At 43.5% G+C, this 25,345-nt stretch overlaps 1 protein-coding gene and 1 pseudogene across 2 annotated transcripts in view; one reads left to right on the top strand and one right to left on the bottom strand.

Moving 5' to 3' along the window:
• Window positions 1-25,345, bottom strand: part of KCNK13 (potassium two pore domain channel subfamily K member 13) — a 117,142-nt gene that overhangs the window by 47,349 nt on the left and 44,448 nt on the right. The gene's annotated exons all lie outside the window — the stretch shown is intronic.
• LOC108301487 lies at window positions 8,220-8,675 on the top strand (annotated as a pseudogene).

Genomic DNA, 25,345 nt, shown 5'->3' with positions numbered 1-25,345 from the left:
GGTCCTGAAGCTTCATTTAATGTCTATTCCAGCCAGACAACAGGACACAGATGAAGGACTACTTGCTCTCAAATAGCTCAAAATTCAATTGGCAAGAAAGCCAGTAAATAACTATTTTACTACACAATGCTGTGTGCTGTCTTTGTGATAATAACTATCAAGGGTATTGATTATTTTGCTTTCAATAAAATCTTAGGCAGTTCAGGTTTTGCTAAGATTTTTTTTTTAAATGTTCTCCTCCTTAAATCAATTCACTTGTATTCCTACTGTGAGGCACAGACTTCTGCTCTGCCTTCCTTGGGGTCCTTATTAAAGGAGTCTCTCTTCTCACCTGGACTCAGGATTTATTTGCCAAGAGTCTCCAGGTTCCTCATCCACAGGCACCTGACCTCAATCAGCAGGCACCTGTTCCCGTCTGCCTGTTCCCACTTAGAAGTGACCATGATCAAACATGGAGACATGCAAAATAGATCAGGGACCATCAATTCCATCCACTTCATCTGCAGGAAATGTGAAAACAGCAGGCCAGAGGCACGAAATGTGAGCTCAATGTGCATAAACTTCCTTGATGTTCAGCCTTCTGTTTGTCCCATCTGCTGTCATCCACATTCCGGCTACTTTTCATGACCCCCAGACCAACCTCCCTCTTGGTGGCACATTTCTGTTTTTGGATGCCATCCCCCAGTCTGTCCACTACACTGCTTCCCAGGCCGGGTGTGTATGTGTCTTGCAGATGTTGTGTTGTGATGCGGGGTGTCCCCTGGTGCTCCCAGCACCCGTGAAGGTTTCCTTTATGCCTGAGAAGTGATGACAGCTGAATGCATGCTCTCATCTGTTCAGGGGGAAAAAAGTAGCTTACAGACATCCCGGCTGTCACCACGAAGGTGGACTCTTCTGATAGGTCCCCTTTGGGAAGCTTCTTTAATACTCTGCAAACAATGCCAGATCCCTACACTCAACCAGAAATGAAAACTTAAACACAGAGCGAAAAAGATTCCTTTTCTTGAAGAGGGGACCAGCATGACTTAAAGCTTGAAAGCAAGCCAAAGGCCTACCGACCTCCCTCCAACGAGGCCAGACCCTTCTCATGCCGAACCCTGACATGGGAGCCACATCCTACCAGTGACATTTCAGGCCATCTTCTGTCTAACGCCTGTCCACAGGCCTGTGAAAATCATCTGCCATAAGGTGAGGAAGGCAGAAAGTTCCTCTCGAGACCCGACACTGGGCAGTGGCCGCCAAATAGAAAACAATGGAACCTCAACGTCTTGATGTTTTAGAAATCTGAAAAATCACTTATGCAGCATCCTTTATCAGCCTTGAAACAGTTTGAGATGTCGGTGAACCTCAGCACCTTCCTTCCCTTGGTCCTCAGTGAGATAAATGTTGACCTCATGCCATGGCGGGCGGGCTGGGTCCCGATGCGGCCCAAGGAGACGCCTGACGGCAGCACACTTCCCCTTTCCTCTGCCAAGAAGTCATCAAGCACATAAAGAGTTGTCTTTCATGAAACCTACTTCATCCTTATCTCTGTTTTCTTTTCGAATGAGTCCCAATTGCAGGATTCAGTAGAGATGTGAGTGTTTTTATTAGAAGACCTGGGTCAGCAGTGTGGAGGTGTGAGTTCCCCAAGTGAGCCACTAGGCCCAATTCTCTGCAACTTAACAACGTGCAGTGTATCTCTTGATAATTTTGAAAGTAAGATGAATTTAGTAAACCTTGGAGGCAGGGTAAAAACTCTCAAATTAGTCATGTCTATGATGAGTAGGCTACTGTGAGCTCCACAACTGCCAATTCAGGGCAGGCTTATCATCGAGGAAAGTGTTTTCTTCCCAGCCGTTCCTGTTTCTTATGGTTGGTTTTTTTTGTTTTTGTTTTTGTTTTTTGTTTTTTTTTTTAAGAAAATTAAATGCCAATTTATTTAGCTCCCGGGCGAGGTTCCATGGTCCCAGGGCGGTTCGTTTTTAATAATGTTTGATTATAACAACATTTTGTATTTGTTATTCACAATAATATATCTTCATTATAGGAAATTCAGAAAATGCAAAACACTGTTTGTAATCCTCCTGTTCAGAAAAGGGATCAAGCACGTCTCTCTGCAGTTCAGTTTCTCTGTAAAGAGGGAGGTGAAGATCATAGAATAGTATGAGGACTAAATGAGACTGTCACGTAATCTATTATGCTGTCATCCTAGACTAATGTAAAGCACTTAGCACATAAGAGTTCAATAATGTGAACTGCTATTACTGTGAACACCTTGATGTATTTCCATTCAGTCTTTGTGTGTGTGTGTGTGTGTGTGTCTACAAACATCAATATTTCATAAACACTGGATCTTTCTTATGGAGAGTTAATTTTTCTGAAAATTCCTACCTATGTCCAATTTCAGCTCAGTTCTGACTAATCATCTGAGGCCTATATTTCATAAACTACAATGGGAAGAAAGACAGTAAAAAATAAGAAAAGTTCAGAAGTGTTACCTCTATGTACAAGGAAATAGTGTTTATTTCCACCACTTGGACATGAACTTGCAGATGTTTTTCTAGAGGCAGCAATGCATTTCCCTCAAATTATATACATGCTGACCTAGTGTCCCATCTTATCAACTGCACAGGCTTTACAAGATAGAGATGGGGTCTCACTCTGTTGCCCAAGCTGGAGTGCGGTGGCACAGTCACAGCCCACTGTAGCCTCGAACTCCTGGGCCCAAGAGATCCTCCTGTCTCAGCCTCCTGAGTAGCTGGGACCACAAGCAGGAGTTTTCTTTGACTCTGGTGCCAAAGGATGCTTTGTAGAAGGGTCTGGCCTATGTCCCATGGTTTCAGTCACATTGCTGGGACTTGATATACGTAATTGGTGCTAACATGAGGTAGGCTCTGGGAATGTAGACGGGAAGAACCCATTTTCTCTTCCCTAGAATCACCCATGGAGTTATACCAAGAAAGCAAATGGGTAGGCTGCCTCACAGTGCACTGTGAAAAGCTCTCTAGAGCAGCTGCTTTTTGGATAGCATGGCCTCAGGAGAGGGATCATCGTGGAGGCTGCCTGGAAATCAGAGAAGTCTTGCAGAAGAGTAGAGTTGAGCAGTGTCTCAAAGGAGCAGGAAGAGTTTCTCAGGCAGACAGAGGGAAGAGAGAAAGCCAGAAGTGTGGATTCAGGACTCAACTTGCCTGGTTCAAATACCAGCCCTGTTACTTGGTAGCTCTTAACACTGGGCAATTTCTTAACTGTTTTTCGCCTGTTTTGTTTTTTTCTAAATAAGATTTGAAAACTCAGCTTTATTGAGACACAATCTACACCATACAGTTTATGTATTTAAAGTACACATTTCAATGTCTTCAGATATTCACAGTGCTGTGCAACCATCTCTATAGCCTCCACAGTGAACGCTGGCATCACCCCCAAAAGAAACCTCATTCTCACCAGCAGTCACTCCCCGCTTCCACTTAAACTCTCATCCTGTAGGCAACCACGAAGCTACTTTCCATCTCTAGAGATTTACCTGTTGTGGACATTTCATGTAGATGGGATCACACAGTATATGGTCTTTTACAACTGGCTTCTTCCACTCAGCATAATGTTTTTGAGGTCTGTGTCTGATTTGTCACGTATTAAATGAGACTAATAATTGAATCTACCTCAGAGATAGATTGGTTTGGTGAAGTTTAAATGAGATCAAGCTTTTCAAGTGTCTGGCCCATAGCAAGTCCTCAATAATGTGAACTTTCTTCCTGCTGACGTTTCTTCACAGAGTCAAGGAAGAGAACAGGTCACATGTCTCCTGTCTATAACGATCCTGTCGTCCATACGTTAAATGAGCCATGGAGCTGAGACTCAAGCACACAGCTGTTTGTACAGTGAGAAAGGCAGAACACATAAAAATGCCAGCGAGGCAGGGCAGGAAATGTGACCGGTAGGAGGATCACCTGAGGTCAGGAGTTCAAGATTAGTCTGGCCAACGTGGTGAAACCCCATTTCTACTAAAAATGAGGAACATGGAAGTAGTGTTTCTTGGGGTGTTATGAGAATTAGACATGGGACAGGGCTTTGTAAACAGTAAACTGATGTACAAATGGCAAGAGTCACTATTCTTTTTGTTCTTATTGTTGTAAAATACACGTAATACGAAACTTACCATCTTAACTACTTTTAACGGTCAGTTCAGTGGCATTAAGTAAATCCGCATTGTACAATCACCACCACCATCTGCAGAGCTCATTTCATCTTGCAAGATGAAAACTATAGGCCCACTAAACAATAATTCCCTATTCCCTCCTCCTCTCAATCCCAGGCAAACTCCATTCTACTTTCTTTTTTGTTTTGTTTTGTTTTTTTGAGATGGAGTCTCACTCTGTCGCCCAGGATGGAGTGCAGAGGCATGATCTTGGCTCACTGCACCCTCCACCACCCAGGTTCAAGCATTCTCCTGCCTCAGCCTCCCTAGTAGCTGGGATTACAGGTGCATACCACCACACCCAGCTAATTTTTGGTAATTTTAGTAGAGACGAGGCCTTGCCATGTTGGCCAGGCTGGTCTCAAACTCCTGACCTCAGATGATCCACCCACCTCAGCCTCCCAAAGTGCTGGGATTATAGGCATGACCCAGCGTGCCTGGCCTCCATTCTACTTTCTGTCTCTATGGATTTGACTACTCTTGGTATAGCATATCAGTGGAATTATACACTCTTTGTTCTTTCGTGACTGGCTTATTTCACTCAGCATAATGTCCTCAAAGTTCATTCTCGTTAGCAGGTGCCTGAGTTTCTTTTCTTTTTCTTTTTTTTTTTTTTTTTTAAGGCCAAATGATATTCCATTGTATATACAGACCACATTTTGTTTTCCATTCACCCGTCACCAGACAGCTGGGTTGCTCACACCTCTTGGCCACTGTGAATAGTGCTGCTGTGAACATGGATGCACAAATATCTCTTCAAGATCCTACTTTCAATTCTTTTGGGTATACCCAGAAGTGGGATTGCTGGACCATATGGTAATTTTGTTTAATTTTTGGGGGACCCACCATTTGATATTCCCACTAGCAATGCACAAGGGTTCCAGTTCTCTACCTCCTCACCAACAACATTTGCTATTTTCCTTTTTGTTTTTACTAAGTAGAAGTGGGATATCCTCAGCCTGGGCAACATGATGAAACCCCACTTCTACGAAATCTGTAAAAAATTAGCTCGGTACAATGGCTTATGCCTATAGTCTTAGCAATTTGGGAGACTGGGGTGGGAGGATCATCTGAGCACAGGAGGTCAAGGCTGCAGTGAGCCACGATCATGCCACTGCCCTCTTGCCTGGATGCCAGAGTGAGAGTCTGTCTCAAAAAATAAATAATAACAATAACAGGCACCCCTAATGGGTATGAAGCAGAATAGTCTTTGTTCTTATAAAACCGTTTGAATGGAAAAAGAGGAGGCACGACATGTACTGAGTGCCCTACTGTGTGCCGGGTGCTTTCCGTAAGTTCTCTCATGGAAACTCAACAGCCCAGTGAGGCACACAGGAGTGATCCAAATTCATAGATGGAGAAACTGAAGCTAAGGAGAGACCAGGCAACTTGTGCCTGTTCACATACTTGGGCTTTTCCAGAAGAGCTGGGATTCAAACTTGGGTCTGTCTGGCTGATGAAAGCTGACATGCTTCCCATCATGCTCGACTTTGCTACCACATGAGCCAACAAATTGTACCATTTCCTGCATAAAGAAATCTGCATTCCTATTTGTTTATTTATTTTTTGAGGTAGAGTTTCACCTTTGTTGCCCAGGCTGGAGTACAGTCGTGCAATCTCGGCTCACCACAACCCTGCTTCCCTCATTTAAGTGATTCTCCTGCCTCAGCCTTGCGAGTAGCTGGGATCATAGGCACCTGCCACCACACTCAGCTAATTTTTTGTATTTTTAGTAGAGATGGGGTTTCGCCATGTTGGCCAGGCTGGTCTCAAACTCCTGACCTCAGATGATCTGCCTGCCTTGGCCTCCCAAAGTGCTGGGATTACAGGTGTGAGCCACTGCGCACGCCTACGCTCCTATTTATTTAAATGTCCTTCTCTGGCTGAATGTGGTGGCTCATGCCTATAATTCCAGCACTTTGGGAGGCTGAGGCAGGCAAATCATTTGAGGTCAGGAGTTCAAGACCAGCCTGACCATCTTGGCAAAACCCCGTCTCTATTAAAAATACAAAAATTAGCCAGATGTGGTGTTGCACACCTGTAATTCCAACTACTTGGAAGGCCAAAGCAGGAGAATTGCTTGAGCCTGGGAGGTGGAGGTTGCCGTGAACCGAGATCGCGCCATTGCATTCTAGCCTGTACAGGAGAGAGAGACCCTGTCTGAAAAAAATAAAAATAAATGTTCCTCTCAATCTTCTTCCAGTTCTGGCATGTGATAAATCAATCTATGATCATCTTATCTGTCACAAGCAATTTCAATCACATCTTCTCTGAGTATTCATCTTTTCAAAATGAAGTGCCTTTTGATTAAACAACATTATATTCCAATGAAAGAATAGACAAAAACAGCTTCGTTGATGGTCTCAGCTACCATTAGGAACCATCTCTGGTTTTCTAATGACTATCTAAAATGGACCTAAATGATGACACCATTGGGCTCTCCCTGATTCTGCTAAAAGATAATATGTTAAAGTTATGTGAATTGTTACACTGTTTACTTTCCTTGGAAAACCTGTTAGAGCCCATTCTTCCGCTTGTTAAGCCCAAGGAAGAACACACCCAAATGATGTAAAGTCCCCTATCTTCTTTAAATAAAATATCAAACATACTTGTTTCAGTGTCTAAGTTTCAGTCACATTGAATGCAGGGAAAGGGGATGAATAATATTAAGGGTTGGTGAAAATGTGGTCAGTGGAACTTTTCGTACTGTCACAGGAAAATAAAATGTCACGGGGACATCGTAAAACAATTGGGCATTATTTTCTAATGTGGAGCGGGCACACACCCTGCAGCCCAGCCATTCCACTCCTAGATATTTACCCTAGACCATGGTTCCCAAAGTGGAGCCTGGAGCAGCAGCTTCAGCCTCGCCTGGAAACTTGTGCGAAATGTAACATCTCTGGCCTCACCCTAGGCCCTCTGAATCAGACGTTCTGGGGAGGGGGCCCAGCAATATGTGTTCTCTCCAAGCAATTCTGATGCCACCTCACACTTGAGAGTGATTACACTGGAGATGCCCACACATGTGCCTCCAGGAGACATCTGCCAAGAATGTTCACTATGGCATTGACCACAATGGCAAAAACCCGGAAAAAAGCCCCAATGCCCCAAACCAGGAGAATGAATGAGTAAACCGTGGAATATTCATATGATAGCATGTTATATAGAAGCAAAAATAAATAGGTTCTAATTTAGACACAATATAGATGAATCTTGGAAACCTAAGGTTGAGACTGAAAAGAAAGTTGCAGTTGACTACATGTGGTCTGCTGTTTCTTCTGTAATCTCAAAGTCAAAAGTGAAGCCATATGTTGCTTAGAGTTACCTACTTACGTGATACAAGCATAAATTTTGAAAAAAACAAAAGAATGATAACTACACAGTTTAGGGTAGCGGTCCCTTTTGGGGGGTGGTGAGGAAGATGCAGCATAGGACAGTATTGATAATGCCTCTGTCCTCGGGTCGGGGGTGGGGTTCAAGGTGTCCATGTTGTTAGCAGGAGGCATACCTTACATTTATGTTACACATATTCTTCTGTAGGTATCAAATATCAAGTTAAAAAAAAAGGGGAATGGGGATGAATTCTGCCAAGTATCACACTATTTCTCGCTCACGTTGGAGAATGATGCTCAGGAAAAGCAACCAGTGAGAGACAGAATGTTTGAGAAAATTCTCCAGAGTGGAGCCAGCTTGGAAGGGTTTGTGGCCTCAGAGGGAGAGGTGAGCAATGGAGGAGGTTGAAACGCACAGAGGATTCCTTGTCTTACCTCCGTGTCCACCTCCATCTCCAGGATGGTAACGCACTGAGGGCCAGCCCTTTATTTCTGCCACCACGCTTGTTTGGGATGTGCATTCACCCAACACCTGAGAGCCCGCACGCTGCACAGTGAGAGGTCAGTGCAGGGAATGAGCTGAAGGGAAGTGAGGAGAGGAATGAAAGGGAGCCCCTGGCCGAGGGGATCCCCAGACCTGGATAGAGGCCCCTGAAAATCGCCTAAATTGCTCTTCCACAGGAGGCCTACACGCTGCGGCTTTCGCTGCCACCATGTCTCTAGGGGTCCCTGAAAAGTTCCAGCATATTTTGCAAGTACTCAACACTGACATCGATGGGCGGCAGCGAATAGCCTTTGCCATCATTGCCGTTAAGGGTGTGGGCTGAAGACACGCTCCTGTGGTGTTGAGGAAAGCAGACACTGACCTCATCAAGAAGGAGGGAGAACTCGCTGAGCATGAGGTGGCACGTGCCATCACCATTATGCAGAAGCCATGCCAGTACAGGATCCTAGACTGGTTCTTGAACTAGTAAGGATGCAAAGATTGGAAGACATAGCCCGGTTCCAGAATGGTCTGGACAATAAGCTCCATGAAGACCTGGAGCAATTGAAGGAGATTCAGGCTCACAGAAGGGCTGAGCCACTTCTGGGGCCTTCGTGTCACAGGCCAGCACACCAGGACCACTGGCCGCCCTGGCCGCACCGTGGGTGTGTCCAAGAAGAAATAAGTCCAAGAAGAAATAAGTCTGTAGGCCTTGACTGTTAATAGTTTATATACCAAAAAGAAACACCTAAATACATACAGGCGTTTTTACTACTCAAACGTTTTGATTGGTTTGTTTTCACTACCAACTGAACCCTCCCTGGGACTGGAAGTAAATTGCTGCTTAGAAAATTGTAAATCTTTCCCAGAATGAAAGGATACATTTCAATTGAAGACGGAGTACATAACTGCTACACAAAGTACTTAAATGTTCCCACCATCAATCTATTGTTAAAGACAAGATACACGATTCCTGCTCTTCCTCCATAGGCTAGAGGGTCCATATTTTTTATTTCCATGTGTGGACTGATTTAAAATTGCCTCCAATCCTATTATGGAAAGCTATTCTAAATGGTAGTATTTAACACAGGGACAAGAATTGGATTCCCATAGGTCTGGGGTCAAGCCAGGTTTGCCTTCAACTTGGGCAACTACCAAACCTCCATCTGTTTTCTACAATAAATATTTTTCTTTATTTCCCAAAAGTATACTCAGAATGGTCACAGAATGTACTCTGTTAGATGAAACATACTCTTGGAACATTAAATAGCTTTTTAAAAAATTTTTATTTTAGATGGCATCGTGCTTTGTCTACCAGGCTGGAGTGCAGTGGCACAATCATGGCTCACTGCAGCCTCGAACTCCTGGATGCAAGGGATCCTCCCACCTCAGCCTTATGAATAGTTGGGATTACAGGTGACCATTACTGCCCACCGTTAATTTTTTTTAAGAGATGGGGGTCTTGAGATGTTGCCCAAGCTGGTCTCGAACTCCTAGATTCAAGCAATCCTCCGGCCTCAGCCTCCCGAAGTGTGGGGATTAAAGGCATGAGCCACCACGTCTGGCCATGAATAGGTTAAATATGCTATGATGAGTGAGCTGTATGTGAGGCAGAGAAACTAGTGTACAAAATAATAAATAAATTATGGTGAGCACTTTTACCTTTAAATTACCCAAAGAACACATTTCCTGTCTCCAAAACAGGACAAAAATCGGCTAGCCCAGATCCATACACATATGTTTTATTCCCTTCAGAAAATGCAGAAAGGCTATTCCTATGCTACAGACCATACAGGGTGCCAGGCATGGAAGAAACATTTTAAGGTGCATCAGTTTTTTTTTCATTTTTTAAAAATAAACTTTTTTTTTAATAGTTTGATCCATAGAAAAGTTGTGACGATAATACAGAGTTCCCATATCATACCCTGCACTCAGTTTCCCCTGTTACTAACATCTTCCATGAATATGGTACATGCCTTGCAATTAATCAACATTGATCTATTACTAATTAAATTCCATACTTTATTCAGACTTCCTTATTTTTCCAGAATGTCTTTTTTCTGTTCTAGGATCCTACCCAGGATACTACAGTACATTTACCAGTCATGTCTCCTTAGGCTCTGCTGGTCTGACACTTTCTTAGACTTTCCTTGTTTTTGACAACCTTCACAGTCTTGAGGTACACTGGTTAGGTATTTTGTAGAATGTCCCTTAATTGGAATTTGTCTGATGTTTTCTCATGGTTACACTGGAGGCTGAGCGCAGTGGCTTACACCTGTAATCCTAGCACTTTGGGAGGCTGAGATGGGCGGATCACTTGAGGTCAGGAATTTGAGACCAGCCAGCCTGGCAAACATAGAGAAACCCAGTCTCTACTAAAAGTACAAAAATTAGCTAGGGATGGTGGTGCATGCCTGTATCCTAGCTACTTTGGAGGCTGAGGCAGGAGAATAGCTTGAACCTGGGAAGCGGAGGTTGCAGTGAGTCAAGACTATGCCACTACACTCCAGCCTGGGTGACAGAGTGAGACTCCATCTCAGAAAAAAAAACCAAAAAAACCCCCAAAACTAGAGTCATGGGTTTTGGAGAAGAAGACCAGAGAGAAGAAGTGCTATTCTCATCACATCACATCCAGGGGATTCACTATCAGCATAACTTATCACTGATGATGCTAACTAAAACCTTGAGCTCTAGCTGAGGCCGTGTTTGGCAGGTTTTTCCACTGCAAAGTTAGACATTCCTTGGCTCATGCTATTTCCATACTGTGCTTTTTGGAAGGAAGTCACTATGCATAGCCCACACTTAGGAGTGGGGAGTTCATAGCCCATTTCCGTGAGGGTGAAATAATGTATTTTTATAATTATTAATATAATAAAATTAAAAAATAATATATATAAAATATTAATATAATAAAATAAAAAAAAAATAAAAATTATATTAAATTTTTCTTCAGAGGAGATTTGCTTCTGTTCCACCATTTATTCATTGAATCATTTACTCAAATCAGTGTGGACTTAGGGATATTTGCTTTATACTTAAGTTATTATCCAATTCCAGTTCTACTTTTTTTTTGAAATAGGGTCTCACTGTGTTGCCCAGGCTAGTATGCAGGGGCATGACCATGGCTCACTGCAACCTCAACCCGGGCTCAGGTGATCCTCCCACCTCAGCCTCCTGAGTAGCTGGGACTATAGGTGCATGCCGCCATGCCTAGCTAATTTTTGTATTTTTCTGTAGAGATGAGGTTTCACCATGTTGCCTAGGATGGTTTCAAACCACTGAGCACAAGCCATCTACCTGCCTCGACCTCCCAAAGTGCTGGGATTACAGGTGTGAGTGCCTGTGTCTGGCCCAACTTTACTTATTTTGTTGTTCAAATCCTTCCAGCTTTGGCCACTGAGAGTGCTTTCCATTGACTCCTGCGTCTCTTTGACATGCTCCATCATTGTGCCTGTGTGTGTGTGTGTGTGTGTGTGTGTGTGTGTGTGTGTGTGTGTGTGTTTAAGCACTTCCTTACTTGGTACATATGATTTTACCATGAGCTTTCATATTAAAATTAAGTAGATCTAGGGGCTGGGGAAGGATAAGAACTCCTTTGAAGTCTGAAGAGCTGTTATTACTATTATTTTGACATAAGCCTATCCTTCCTAAATGATCATTTTTTTCTACACTTGTATTACAAAAACATCCCCATTCCTTCAATCTACAGTAAAAGATTCCTCATTCTCCTTTTAGCTGGAACTTCCATCAGAAAACGTGGAACTTGCACCTAACACCCAGGGACCCTCCATTCAATAACTTCTTCAGCCTAAGACTTGAGTTACTGCAAACTTCACATGTTTCTCCTTCTACACATTTTGCAAATGTGAGTTGCTAAGCTCCATGACAACAGGGAGATTGTCTTCTTATTGTATTTTTCAGAGCTTAGCTGCATTCATTTTCTCTTGCTGCTGTAACAAATGACCACAATTTTAGCGTCTTAAAACAACACACATTTATAATCTCACACTCCTGTAGGTCAGAAGTCTGACCTGGGTCTAAGCAGGCTAAAATCAAGCTGTCCGCAGGGGTGCATTCTTAGTGGAGACCTTAGGCGAGAATCATTTCCTTGCTTATTCATGTTGCCCACAGAATTCAATTCCTTGTGGCTGCAAGACTGAGGTCTCTGCTTCCTTGCAGGCTGTCAGCTGAAGGCTGTTGCCAGCTCCAGTTCCTGGCTTATTGAGGCTGCCCACATGACCTGGCTGGGGATCCCCTTTCTCCATCTAATATGGTGGGTGTGATCCATTTAATGTTTTGAATCTCTTCTGCCGTTCTTACATTTCTCTGACCTCTGCTGGGAAAGATTCTCTGCTTTTAAGATCTCGTGTGATTAAACTGGGCATATCTGGAGAATCCAGGATAATTTCCCTATTCGCAGGTTCCAGGAAATGGAATGTATCTTGGGGCAGGGGTCATGATTTGGTCAATTCCATCAGCGTAGTGTCTATCACAGGCATTCAACAAATGACTAACGACTTTAATGAATGAAAGAGCTAAAGAACACTGCGAGCCGAGTGCACATTAACTGGAGACGCACAATTCTGCTGCTGTGCCATTTTGCTGATTAAAAAGTATCCTGTCCATGAAAAACTAATTGTTTTCTGGGCAGAAAGCATGACAGTGTAGGATAATGAAAGCAGCTCAGGTTCCTCTTTGGCATTTCAGCGAAACAAGGTTCTTGGTCCTGGGTACACATTAGAATCACCAAGGAACTTTTACAAAATATTTATGCCAAGGCCCCTCAGAGACCAATTAAGTCAGCATCTCTGGAGGCATTGCTATCTGTTAAAAACTCCCCAGGTGATTTGGAAGTGCAGGTGGGGTTGAGTCACTGGCTTAGAATTAGCCATACCTCAGCCTGGGCAACATAGTGAGACCCCATCTCTACAGTAATTTCTTTTAATTAGCCACGTGTGGTAGTGCATGGTATAGTCCCAGCTACATAGGAGGCTGAGTCAGGGGGAACACTTGAGCTTGGGAGTTTGAGGTTGCAGTGAGCCACAATCACACCACTGTACTCCAGGCTGAGCAAGAGAGACCCTGTCTCAAAATAATAAATAATAATAACGGCCATATCTCATAACTGAGGACTTGCAACTTTTCTCATTCTATTGCCTTTTGTTATGGACTGAACTGTGTCCACCCCAAATTCCTGTGTCAAAGTCCTAGCCTGTCAGTACCTCAGAATGTGACTGTATTTGGAGACAGGGTCTTTACGGAGGTTCTTAAATGAAAACAAGATCCTTAGCGTGGGCCCTAATCCAATCTGCCTGGTGTCCTTACAGGAAAAGGAGATCGGGACCCAGACACACACAGAGGGGAAGACCATGTGGAGACACAGGCAGTAGGCAGTCATCTGCAAGCCAAGGAGAGAGGTCTCAGAAGAGACCTTGATCTCAAACGTCCAGCCTTCAGGATTGTAAGAAAATACACTTCTGTTGTTAAAGCACTCAGTGGCTTGGTTATGGATGCCCTAGCAGACTGATACAGATTTGAAGTACTGGGTGCCTTTGAGCTTCCTCAGTAAGTACAAGTTTCTGGGTGTGGGACTTGCTTTCTCCACTGATGCTTCTCAGGCTGTTTGAGTATAGCTGTAGTTAATTAAAGCAGCTGTGCCCCTGGGTTTACATCCCAGCTCCACCACTAGTTAGCCATGTGATCTTGGCTAAGTTAACATGCTTCAGAGTCTTCATCTGAAAAATGCTACTCAATGAGAGTGTGTGACGGAACTGTGCTAGGAAATCTACAGAGTTCTTTCCACGGTCTGCCTGATTTTATTTGGATAAAGGCTTATTAAGTATATCTTGAAGGAATGAACAGTGTTGCAGAGCAAACCATTTAAACTTTTTCGTCTATCAGCTCAGCTGTATTTTAAAAATTAGTTTTAAAATACCTTTGGTCTCCTCCAAGTTACAGTTCCTCCCTTTCTTTTCATGTTAAGTTTCTTGGGCCAGTTTGTGAATATCATGTTGCAAACAAAACCCAACAATTTCACACTCCATCCTTAAACAATAAGTGAGTACGACCCTTTTCCAAAGCAATGTCAAATTAGGGGTGAACTGAGGTCAGGAGTTTGAGGCCTCCCTGGCCAACATGGTGAAACCCCATCTCTACTAAAAATACAAAAGAATTTAGCCAGGTGTGGTGGTGGGCACCTGTAATCCCAGCTTCTTGGGAGGCTGAGGCTGAGGCAGGAGAATTGCTTGAACTCGGGAGGTGGAGGTTGCAGTGAGCTGAGATTGCACCACTACATTCCAGCCTGGGTGACAGAGTAAGACTCTGTCTCAAAAAAAAAATTATGGATGAAAAGTCTTTAAAATATTCATACCTTATTATTCAGAAATTTCACTTCTGTTACTCACTTCTGAGGAAAAGATGCTAAATACAGAAATGGCTTTATTCATAAGTAGATTATTTATAGCATTATATGTAACTGAAAAATCAGTGAAAATCTAAATGTCCAGTAAGAGAGGATAAATATAGTACATGCCCATCATAGACTATGATGAAGCTATTAAAATTATGGAAAATGTTTATATAATGGCACTTCCTTAAGAAAAAAAAATAAAATATATAGGTTAAAAATGCATATGCTGGGCATGGTAGCTCACACCTGTAATCTCAGCACTTTGGGAGGCTGAGGCCAGCAGATCATTTGAGGTCAGGGGTTTGAGGCCTGGCCTGGCCTGGCCAACATGGTGAAACTCCATTTCTACTAAAAATACAAAAATTAGCCGGGCATGGTGGTGCATGCCTGTAATCCTAGCTACTTGGGAGGCTGAGGCAGGAGAATCGCTTGAATCTGTGAGGCAGAGGTTGCAGTAAGCTGAGATTGCGCCACTGCACTCCAGCCTGGGCAACAGAGTGAGACTCCTTCTCAAAAAATAAAAAAGGCATAAAGGTAAGGCTGAAAGGCAATCCAACAAGGTACTAATAAAGGGGGTGCCTTAACAGTGGGCTATGAGTGATCTCCCTCCTGACATTTGCTGCTCTGAGCTGATTTTTTCTATAATGAGCATACACTACATTTATCATGGGAGAAAACAGAATTAATATAAAACAGCCAACAATAAAGAACAGAAATAGGACCCAGGAGACACATTTTGATTAGGGATTCAGCTATCCCACTACGATGCATGGGAATAATCAAACACCATTTAGCTAATGACATGGCGGTGGCATAACGACATCCCTCCCCAGAAGGTTTTCCTGATGTGGGTGTAAAACACATCCTAAGGAAGCCACGGTGCGTACAGGGGGGCAAAGGACAGGGGCTGCCAAGTGCTGCTTCAGCAACTTCTCTCCTATCCCTTTTACAAACATTCTCTTTAATTAATTTAACAGAAACCTGTCAATGAAAGTCAATATTTACATAAACGGGCAATTCTGATAAGGCACATATATTATTCTTACTCTTTGCAGCATGCTCTTCACAGAGGTTCCTACCTTGGTAGTGAGCCAGAAATCTAGACATCAGTTGGTTTTCTCCCTCTCCCTCGTTGTCACATCCAGTCCTTCAAGTCCTAGTGACGAGGGACTCCAAGCCACCCTCCAGTCAGTCCATTTCTCCTATGGCCAATGCCGCCTCCATCTCTCCCTCAACAATTGCAATAACTTCGCAAGCCACAGACTGGAATGGGTGTATTTACCCAATGTCTGTATCCCCATTGTATCTAGGAAGTGACTAACTTGCTTTTGATTGTACAGGCTCCTAGGCTGAAGGGATCTTGCCTTGTCTCAGATAAGCCTTTGGACTTGGACTTTTGGGTTAATGCTGGAATGAGTTAAGACTTTCAGGGACTGTTTGAAGGGCATGATTGTGTTTTAAATGTGAGGACATGAGATTTGGGAGCGGCCAGGGGTGAAATGATGTGATTTGGCTTTGTATCCCCACCCAAATCTCATCTGAATTTTAATCCCATAATCCCACAGATTGTGGGAGGGATCCACTGGGATGTAATTGAATCATGGTGGGGGGGAGTTTCCCCCATGCTGTTCTCATGATAGTGAGTTCTTACGAGATCTGATGGTTTTATAAGTGTCTAACATTTTCCCTGCTGGAACTCACTTCTCTGTCCTGCTGCCATGTGAAGAAGGATGTGTTTGCTTCTCCTTCTACCATGATTGTAAGTTTCCTAAGGTGTCCCTAGCCATGCAGAGCTGTGAGTCCATTACACCTCTTTCCTTTATAAATTACCCAATCTCGGGCAGTTCTTTATAGCAGCATGAGAATGGACTAATACAGTAGATCTAACTCAAAGTAAACTCTCATGGGGTGACTTGGTCATCCTCACTGGAAGAGTGCACAGACACACACATCACACACCATAAAATACCATGCAGACATAAAAAGAATAAGATCATGACTTTTGTGGGAACAGAGATGGAGTGGGAGGCCTATCTTAGTAAACTAATGCAGCAACAGAAAACCAAATACTGCATGTTCTCACTTTTAAGTGGGAGCTAAATGATGAGAACACATGGACACATAGAGGGGAACAACAGACACTGGGGCCTACTGGAAGGTGGAGAGTGGTAGGGAGGAGAAGAAAAAATAACTATGGGGTACCAGTCTTAGTACCTGGGTGATGAAATAATTTGTACAAAAAACTCCTGTGACACAAGTTTACCTAAATAACAAACTTGCACATGTACCCCTGAACTGAAAAGTTTTTTTTTTAAGTTAAAAAATAAACAGAAGGCCAGGTGCAGTGGCCTACACCTGTAATCCCAGCACTTTGGGATGTCAAGGTGGGCAGATCACTTGAGGTCAGGAGTTCGAGACCAGCGTGGCCAACATGGTGAAACCTTGTCTCAGCTAAAAATACAGATATCAGCTGGGCGTGGTGGTGGGCACCTGTAATCCCAGCTATTTGGGAGGCTAAGGCAGGAGAATTGCTTACACTCAGAAGGCAGAGCTTACAGTAAGCTGAGATCATGCCACTGCACTCCTGCCTGGGCAACAGAGTGAGACTTGGTCTCAAAAAAAAATAAAAATAAACAGAAAACGACAGCCATTCTAGTGGGTATGAACTGGTATATCCCTGTGGTTTTAATTTGCATTTTTCTAGTAACTAGTTCTGTTAATTGATTTCCATATGCTGAACCAACCTTGCATCCCGGAAATGAAGCCTACTTGATCATGGTGGTTTCGTTTTTGAGATACTGCTGGATTCAGTTTACAGGTATTTTATTGAGGATTTTTGCATCAATGTTAATAAAGGATATTAACCTGAAGTTTTCTCTTTTTTTTTTGTTGCATCTCTGCCAGGTTTTGGTAACAGAATGATGCTGGCCTCATAGAATGAGTTGGGGAGGAGTCCCTCCTCCTCCATTTTTTGGAATAGTTTCAGAAGGAATGTTACCAGCTTTTCTTTGTACATCTGGTAGAATTCAGCTGTGACTCCATCTGGTCCTCGGCTTTTTTTTTTTTTTTTTTTTNTTTTTGGTTGGTAAGCTATTTATTACTGATTCAGTTTTGGAGCTTGTTATTGGTCTGTACAGGGAATCAGTTTCTTCCTGGTTCAGTCTTGGGAGGGTGTATGTGTCCAGGAAATTATCCAGCTCCTTTAGGTTTCCTAGTTTGTGTGCATACAGGTGTTCAGAGAAGTTTCTGATGGTTATTTTTATTTCTGTGGGGTCAGTGGATGTTCTCTTTTCTTTATTAATCTAGCTAGTCGACTATCTTAGTAATTTTTTCAAAAAACCAACACTTGGATTTGTTGATCTTTCAAATGGTTTTTCATGTCTTGATTTCCTTCAGTTCAGCTCTGATTTTGGTTATTTTTAAAAATGAAAATAACAAGTGTTGGCCGGGATGCAGGGAACCTGGAGCGAGCTCTTGTGCATTCCAGTGGGGAGGTAAGATGTTGCAGTTGTAGATAACAGCATGGCAGTTCCTCAAAAAGTTACACAGGATTATCATCTAACTCAGCAATTCTACTCTTAAATATCCAAAAACATTGAAAACAAGTACTCAAACAAATACGTGTATACGAATGTCCATAGCAGCACTATTCATTATAGCCAAAAGGTGGAAACTCACATGTCCATAAATTATAAAGCACTGAATCATGCTACAATGTGGATAAACCTTGAAAACATTAAGCTAAGTGAAAGTGTAACCCAGAATCCCGGAATTTGGTGTATGCACTGTGAAAAAGCACCCACTTGTAACTGTTGCATCTTAAGTTCTTGATGTTTCAAAAAAGTTCCAGGAAGAAACTCAGCCCTAGGAAACAAAAATGAGTTGGATCTAGAGATGCCTGAGTTGGTAATGAACTTTGCCCAACGCCCCTCATTACCACACTAAACTCTCCTCCCAGGGAGGAGCTTGCTTATTCACCATTTCCTATATGCAGAAGCATGATCAGTGACTGTGCCTTCACTACGTTCACTTTTAGATACAATGACTCAGCTACCAGCCCAATAAAAGCCCTGTTTTCACCATTATTTGTGGGGGCACTGCTTTGGGAGCTCTCCTGGTGTTCTCCTTACTTGCTGCCAGTAATAAAGTCTCTTCGTTAAGTCCTCCTTGGTTATAGTCATTGAACTGTCACTAGCCAAGCAATCGAGCCCACCTGTTGTGTGGGTAAGAAAAGGAGCCAGACACAAAAAGTCATATATTGAAGGACTCCATTTAGTAAGAACTGTCTAGGATAGATAAATCCAGACAGAAAGAAAACAAGTTGGTGGTTGCCAGGGGCTGAAGGGAAGAGCAAATGAGGAGTAACCATTCACATGGGGTCTTGGTGTATTTTCTCTAAAGAGGGGAATTACTGTATTTTGACAGGGTTAATTTATGTGTATGCATTTCACCTCAATTTAAAAAATAAGAGTAATATCTCCCAGTGGAAGAAAAGGTGAGCACATTTGCTTACAACCCCTTATAAGACGGGGGATTCCCTGAGCAGTGGTGACACAGACCCGTGAGGTACGCAGCATTGGCCTGGTTTGCTGTGCGTGGCCTCCATGGGAATTGTGGGGCACGGGGAACTTTTGCAAACCTGAAGTTCATGCTGCCTGCTGTGTGGGTAATGAGCAGTCTAAATCCACCAGAGCTTTCTTCCTTTCCCAAAGCCTCCATGGAGGTTTGGGAGCTGACCTAGCTGGGTGGGGACTGCTGCTTAGAGGCTGCTTGCTGCTTGACAGGCCTCGTTGTCCCCTGAAGTACGTGGGCCCACAAGGCACACATTGCTTCCTGCCTTAGCAACTGAAAATGGCTATAACTGTGCAATAGTTTATAACTAAACTGTGCAACAGAAAATCTCAACCACAGCCATGCTTGGTTTTGCCCCCTATAATGCCAAGAATATTTATGGGCAAACTGCCAAATACTTGGTGACTTAGTGACATCCATTCAGAGAGAAGACAGATTTAAAGGCAGGTTGCAGACATCTTCAGGAGACTATTGCCTGGGAAGAGAGAAAAGGACTCCTTTGAGTGTTCTTCTGTTTCGATCTGTGTGGCTACATGGCTATGATATATGTGAAGAAGAATGCAAACAATAAATGTAAAAATTCATCAAGCTGTACACTTAAGATTTAACCCCTGACTGTATATGGGTCAAATCCCAATAAATGTTTTTTTGGCCGGCAGGCCTAGCACAATATGCTTGAAATAATTCCATTTAATGAGAACAAAGCAAGCAAACAAACATATAAAGAAACACAGAACTCTCTGGAGCAGTTTAAACGCTGTATAAGAGCAAGATGCTGCTCCTGAGAATGAGCAGTGCAATGGCCATGCATTGCAGCAGTGGTTCTTAATCCTGGCTGACTGAGAAATCACCTGAAGAACTTTTAATGAATACCAATGCTTGGGCACCATCCACAGAGATTCTTATTTAATTGACCTGGGCATAGCAGAACACTTTATAGCTCCCCAGGTGGTTTTATCAGGGTGGACAAACTATGGCCCGCAATCTAGATTGGCCCGTTTTTGTTTGTTTGTTTGTTTGTTTTTAAATAACATGTTATTGGAACCCAGCCATGCATGTTCATTGATGTAAACTCATGGCTACTTTCTGGCTACAGTCGCAAAGTTGAGCAGTTGCAACAGAGACCATATAGTCTGCAAAAGCCTAAAATATTTGCTGGCTGGCCCTTTACAGAAAGGGCCCCTGGGTCAGACATCTGAATTGACTGTGGAGTTTATAAAACACACAAATAAATGTTTAGCACCACCTGGAACCTTCTGAGTCCAACTCTCCAGAATGAGGCTTGGGTATGACTTGTCAATTTCACAGGAGATCCTTTTCTTGAGGATCCCCCAGTTCTGAATCAGGGCCCTTGGTGCTTTGTGGTGATGCAGTTCCCAGTGGAGCCCAATGACCAGCAGCAGCAGGCTGGCTCTTCCAGAATCATCTGAGGAACGTTTAAAACTCAGATCCCCAGTAATTACCCTTCAGAGATTCACACTCAGTCGTTCTGGGTTAGGGCCTATCTACTGCTGTTATAAACAAAGCAACCATCAAAACCCCAAAACGATGAACCCCCAAAACTCCTTTCTGTGTTTGGAACCATTTACATCAGAAGCTGAAATGAAACCAGGTCCCAGTCCCAAAATTTTGAAGGTGCAATTCCTTCTGGATGCCAGAATCTGCCTTGGGTTGGTAGAAGTCAAGTGATTTGGATCTAACTTTGGATTTAAGCGCAAACAAGAGTCGGGTCTGCCCAGGCCACACTTGGAGGGCACTCCAAGAGGTGAACCTGCACCTGCAGGCAGAAAGCAGGGCTACCTAGCAGAATGGGAAACCCGCACTGCAACGCTGCTACCTGGTGAGCACCGGTGATGCTCAACTAGCAATGAAATCCCTCAGGACAGCCACTGCCATCTGTTTTCAGGAGAGAAACTAACAATTTAGATCTCATTATCAAGGATGATGCACAGGAACACCCAGAGGACCAGGAGTGTGCACCTCCTGGTGGTGGAGACCCAAAGATGCATGGAACAAAATCCCTGCCCGGAGGCTGTAATTAGCATACATGAAAAACCAGTGGGAGCAATATACATGCGCGGGCATCTACCTTAGAACGCAGGTGACCTCCATGTTCCTGAGAATGAGGAAGGTCTGGCTTTTCCAGGACCAACAGAATTTCTAGTTAGGTTGACACCATTTTCTCAAACGTGGGGAGGTTTTTAAAATCCCAAAGCCCAGGTGATGCCCAAGACCACTTAAATCAGAATGTCCATGGGCGGCAACCAGACATCAGTAGTTGTTTAAGCTCTTCAGGTGATTCCAATGTGCAGCCAAGTTTGAGTGCCCTGGTCTACACCCAGGGAAGTCCAAGGGGGTCTGGGTGCAGGGAGAACAATAGGAAACTGTCTGGAGCCTGAGGATAGAGAGAGAGGCTGGTGGCTGGAAGTACACACAAGTCCACAAAGGATGGTGAAGGGAAGAGTGGCAACAACTATGATGCTCTAGCTAGAAATTGGAAATAAATTGGCACAGCCAAGGGGATCCACTGGGAAGTGAGCCAAGGTACTCAAGGAAGAGCTGCAGTGAAAGTTTGTGTCTGCTTTTTTCTTTGGTCTAGGGCATTTTGACTCCACTATATTTTGGGGAATAATTTTAGACTTACAGAAAAGTTGCAAAGATAATACAGAAAGTCCATCTTTCCTCCCTCCCCGCCTCCCTCCCTCCTTCCCTCCTTTCCTCCCTCCCTCCTTCCTTCCTTCCTTCCTTCCTTCCTTCCTTCCTTCCTTTCGAGATGGAGTCTCACTCTGTTGCCCAGGCTGGAGTGCAGTGGTGTGATCTTGGCTCACTGCAGTCTCTGCCTCCTGGGTTCAAGCAATTCTCCTGCCTCAGCCTCCCAAGTAGCTGGGTTTACAGGCAGATGACATCACACCTGGCTTATTTTTGTATTTTTAGTAGAGATGGGGGTTTCACCATGTTGTTCAGGCTGGTCTCAAATACCTGACCTCAGTGATCAGCCCACCTCGTCCTCCCAAAGTGCTGGGATAACAGGTGAGAGCCACCACACCTGGCCCCTCTTTGTTTCTTCTAATGTTAACATCTTACATTACCACAGCACATGGGTCAAAACTCAGAACACCACCATTAGTACATTACCACCCAATGAACTCCAGACTTCATTTGGATTTCACCAATTTTTTCATCAGCATCTTTTTTCTGCTCCAGGATCCAGTCAAAGATGGTGCATTGATTTAGTCATCAGATTTCATTTGTATCCCACCATGTTCAAACACCCTGTTTAATTCAGTTGGTGCTTTAAACTTAAAAACATTTTTGTTTTGTCTTTATGAATATGAGTATGTATTTTTGTCTAAATTTTACCACTGAAGACTTTTTATTGAGACAGTATTTTCCTCAGTGAGTTCCATTACAAGCCACTTTAATTCTTTGAATATTTTTTCCATGCAAGTAAACCAGTATCATGTTTTTCCATTAAAAAACAAACAAAAAACCAAAAACCTTTTCAACCAGGTGCATTAGCTCACGCCTGTAATCCTAGCACTTTGGGAGGCTGAGGAGCGAAGATTGCTTGAGCTCAGGAGTTCAAGACTAGCCTAGCCTACAAAAAATTAGCAGAGCAGGGTGGCATACACCTGTGGTGCCAGCTACTCAGGAGGCTGGGGTGAAAGGCTTGCTTGAGCCAGAAGGAAGAAGCTGCAATGAGCTGTGAGAGCACAGCTGCCCTCCGCCTTGGGCAACAGAGCAAAAATAAAACAAATCTTTTCAACAGAATTTTTTTTTACAGTAAATTTTACCAAAAATATTTTGTTCATCAATTACGTTTTGTCTATATGAATGCTGTCCATCATGGTTTTTGACAATCTGAGTTTCCTTTGATGATCACATTTCACCAAGATCAATTTTCCTGAGTTAAATTCTGCATATCCAGATTTTGCCAAGATCTGATTCTTCCATTGCTTAAAAAAAATCAATTTTACCATGTTCACTTTTCCTTCCGTGGCTTTTATTTCATTTGATTTTTCTAACACATTTAGTTTTTTGCAGTTCAATTGTTGCACTTTTCAACTTTCCCAGTTTACTTTCTGTAGTGTCTCATTTGCAACAAATTTATCACTTGCAATTTTAACTTTTGTGTTTCCTTTTGTATTATTTCTACCAATTATATTTGCAGTGACGACTACAAGATTGATGATTTACATTGTTTTTAGTTGAGCCATGGAGAACTGAATGGCTCTTCTCAGATACTCTAGAGATGCTCTACTGGCGGGGATGAATCGACTGCATTGCTCATCCAGTTCTGGATGTTTGTGTTCACACATGAACCAGCAGAGCAAGAATAGATGATGAGTCAAGTGAGTGAAATGATCTGTTTCATTAAAAAAAAAAAAACAAAACTTTTTAAAAGCTTCACTTGGTGGGTGCTAGTCCCCGCATGTCAGTAGCACTGCCTTACCCACAGAACACAATGTAAATGACATCCCCAGAGATATGCAGGACAGTGCAGGAATGTGAGCCAAAGGGAAGAAAGGCCAAGGAGAACCAGCGGAGCAGGATGTCTGGCTGAATTCCAGGCAAAGACACGGGGACCAGACATGGCGCTAGGGCAGAGGCTTGGTCTAAGAGAAGACGTACTAGCTTCCAGAATTGGGATCTAAGGTCAGGGTGGGGCCAGCCCCAAGGCTGATTTTCTGCTGAACTAGCCTAGGATCCTTAGACTCCCCAGGAGGATTGGACCCTCTCTTGTTAGTTGCTGCTCAATCCCCATTATCTTATTTTCCAGCTGTGAGGGATGCATGGAAGGGGTGAGGCCAGAAAATTACCAGAGAAGTTGATTCACCTGAAGAAATCGGCCACCTTATGTATTTAGGTAAAGAACAGTCACAAGAGAACGTTGAGCTGTAAAACTTTATGGTAAGCAACTGCCTGCACAGAGGGCAAGAGGTTTTATTGTTGTGGCCAAGCCATCTGGGGCAGTGATGTCATGGGGAGGGACAAGAGGGACATTCTGCATCCAGAGATGGAAGGGCTCAGCCCCTTCTCCAGATGCCCCAGATAACCTTCTCCAAAGAAGTGCAGGTCAACATCTCTCTGCTTGGTCTCAGGACAACAAAAGGAAACATTTCACTGTCTTCCCTGATGCTCTCTCTCACTGCCAGACTAGAATCAATGAAATTCACAGAAAAAGGGCACAGCTGGGAAATAAGATAATGGGGACTGAGTAGCAACTGACAATTCCCCTCACTTTCCCTGAGCTAATCAACACATCTCCTAAAGTCAGTAAGGAGAGGTCCTCTTCTCTGTGTATACGTGAAATGTAACATACATTTGGGAAAAAGTGAATAAATGTATAACTGGCTTGAGCATCTTTGTAACCAATACCCAGTCAAGAAATAGAAAATTTCCAGAACCTCAGTGGGTGGCCAACTCTCCAAGCTCTATCTGACACCCCAGGACAGTTTCTTGACTTGCATAGAATCTGAGATTTGGATAGAGAACGAGCTTTGTCTTGTAAAGATCCATAGGATCTAGAGATGTCTACAAATTTCATAATAGTATCATAATTTTCTTTTTGAGGCAGAGTCTGGCTAATTTTTGTATTTTTAGTAGAGACAGGTTTCTACTAAAGGTCAGAGGGGTAACTCGAATTCCTGATCTCAGGTGATCCACCCACCTCGGCCTCCCAAAGTGCTGGGATTATAAGTGTGAGCCACTGCACCTGACCAGGGATGTTCATTTTTGACAAGCACCACAGGAGATTCAACAGTATGTGGCTCTCAAAGACATCCCACTTTAGAAACACATGCCCTGAATCCATAGACACTTAGCTCAGGAGGCACTATGTGACTTATGTCCTTGCTACTCAAAGTGTGGCCCCAGACCAGCAGCAGTGGCATCACCTGGAATGCAAAATCCTGGGTCCCACTCCAGAGCAGGCGGAGGTTGCAGTGAGCTGAGATCATGCCACTAGTGTCAGAAGAAGCAGACACCCAAGAATTCAGACCCAACCAGGACTTGGCCTCCTGCCACCAGCACTGCCGGCTTAGCCTGCCCGGGTCTCTGCAGATCTCCTTGTTTCCATAGAAAACCTCCTTCTGGCCGGGTGTGGTGGCTGTAATCCCAGCACTTTGGGAGGCCAAGGTGGGTGGATCGTGAGGTCAGGAGTTTGAGACCAGTCTGGCCAACATAGTGAAACCCTGTCTCTGCTAAATATACAAAAAAATTAGCTGGATGTGATGGCAGATGCCTGTAATCTCAGCTACTCAGGAGGCTAAGGCAGGATAATCGAACCTGGGAGGCAGAGGTTGCAGTGAGCTGAGATTGTGCCATTGCACCACTCCAGCTGGGGTGACAATGCAAGACTCAATCTCAAAAAA

The sequence above is a fragment of the Cebus imitator genome, unplaced genomic scaffold, assembly GCF_001604975.1.
Source record: "Cebus imitator isolate Cc_AM_T3 unplaced genomic scaffold, Cebus_imitator-1.0 Scaffold34, whole genome shotgun sequence".
Taxonomy (NCBI): Eukaryota; Metazoa; Chordata; class Mammalia; order Primates; family Cebidae; genus Cebus; species Cebus imitator.
Note: the sequence above shows the minus strand (reverse complement) of the source record. Positions and strands in the feature narration are given on the sequence as shown.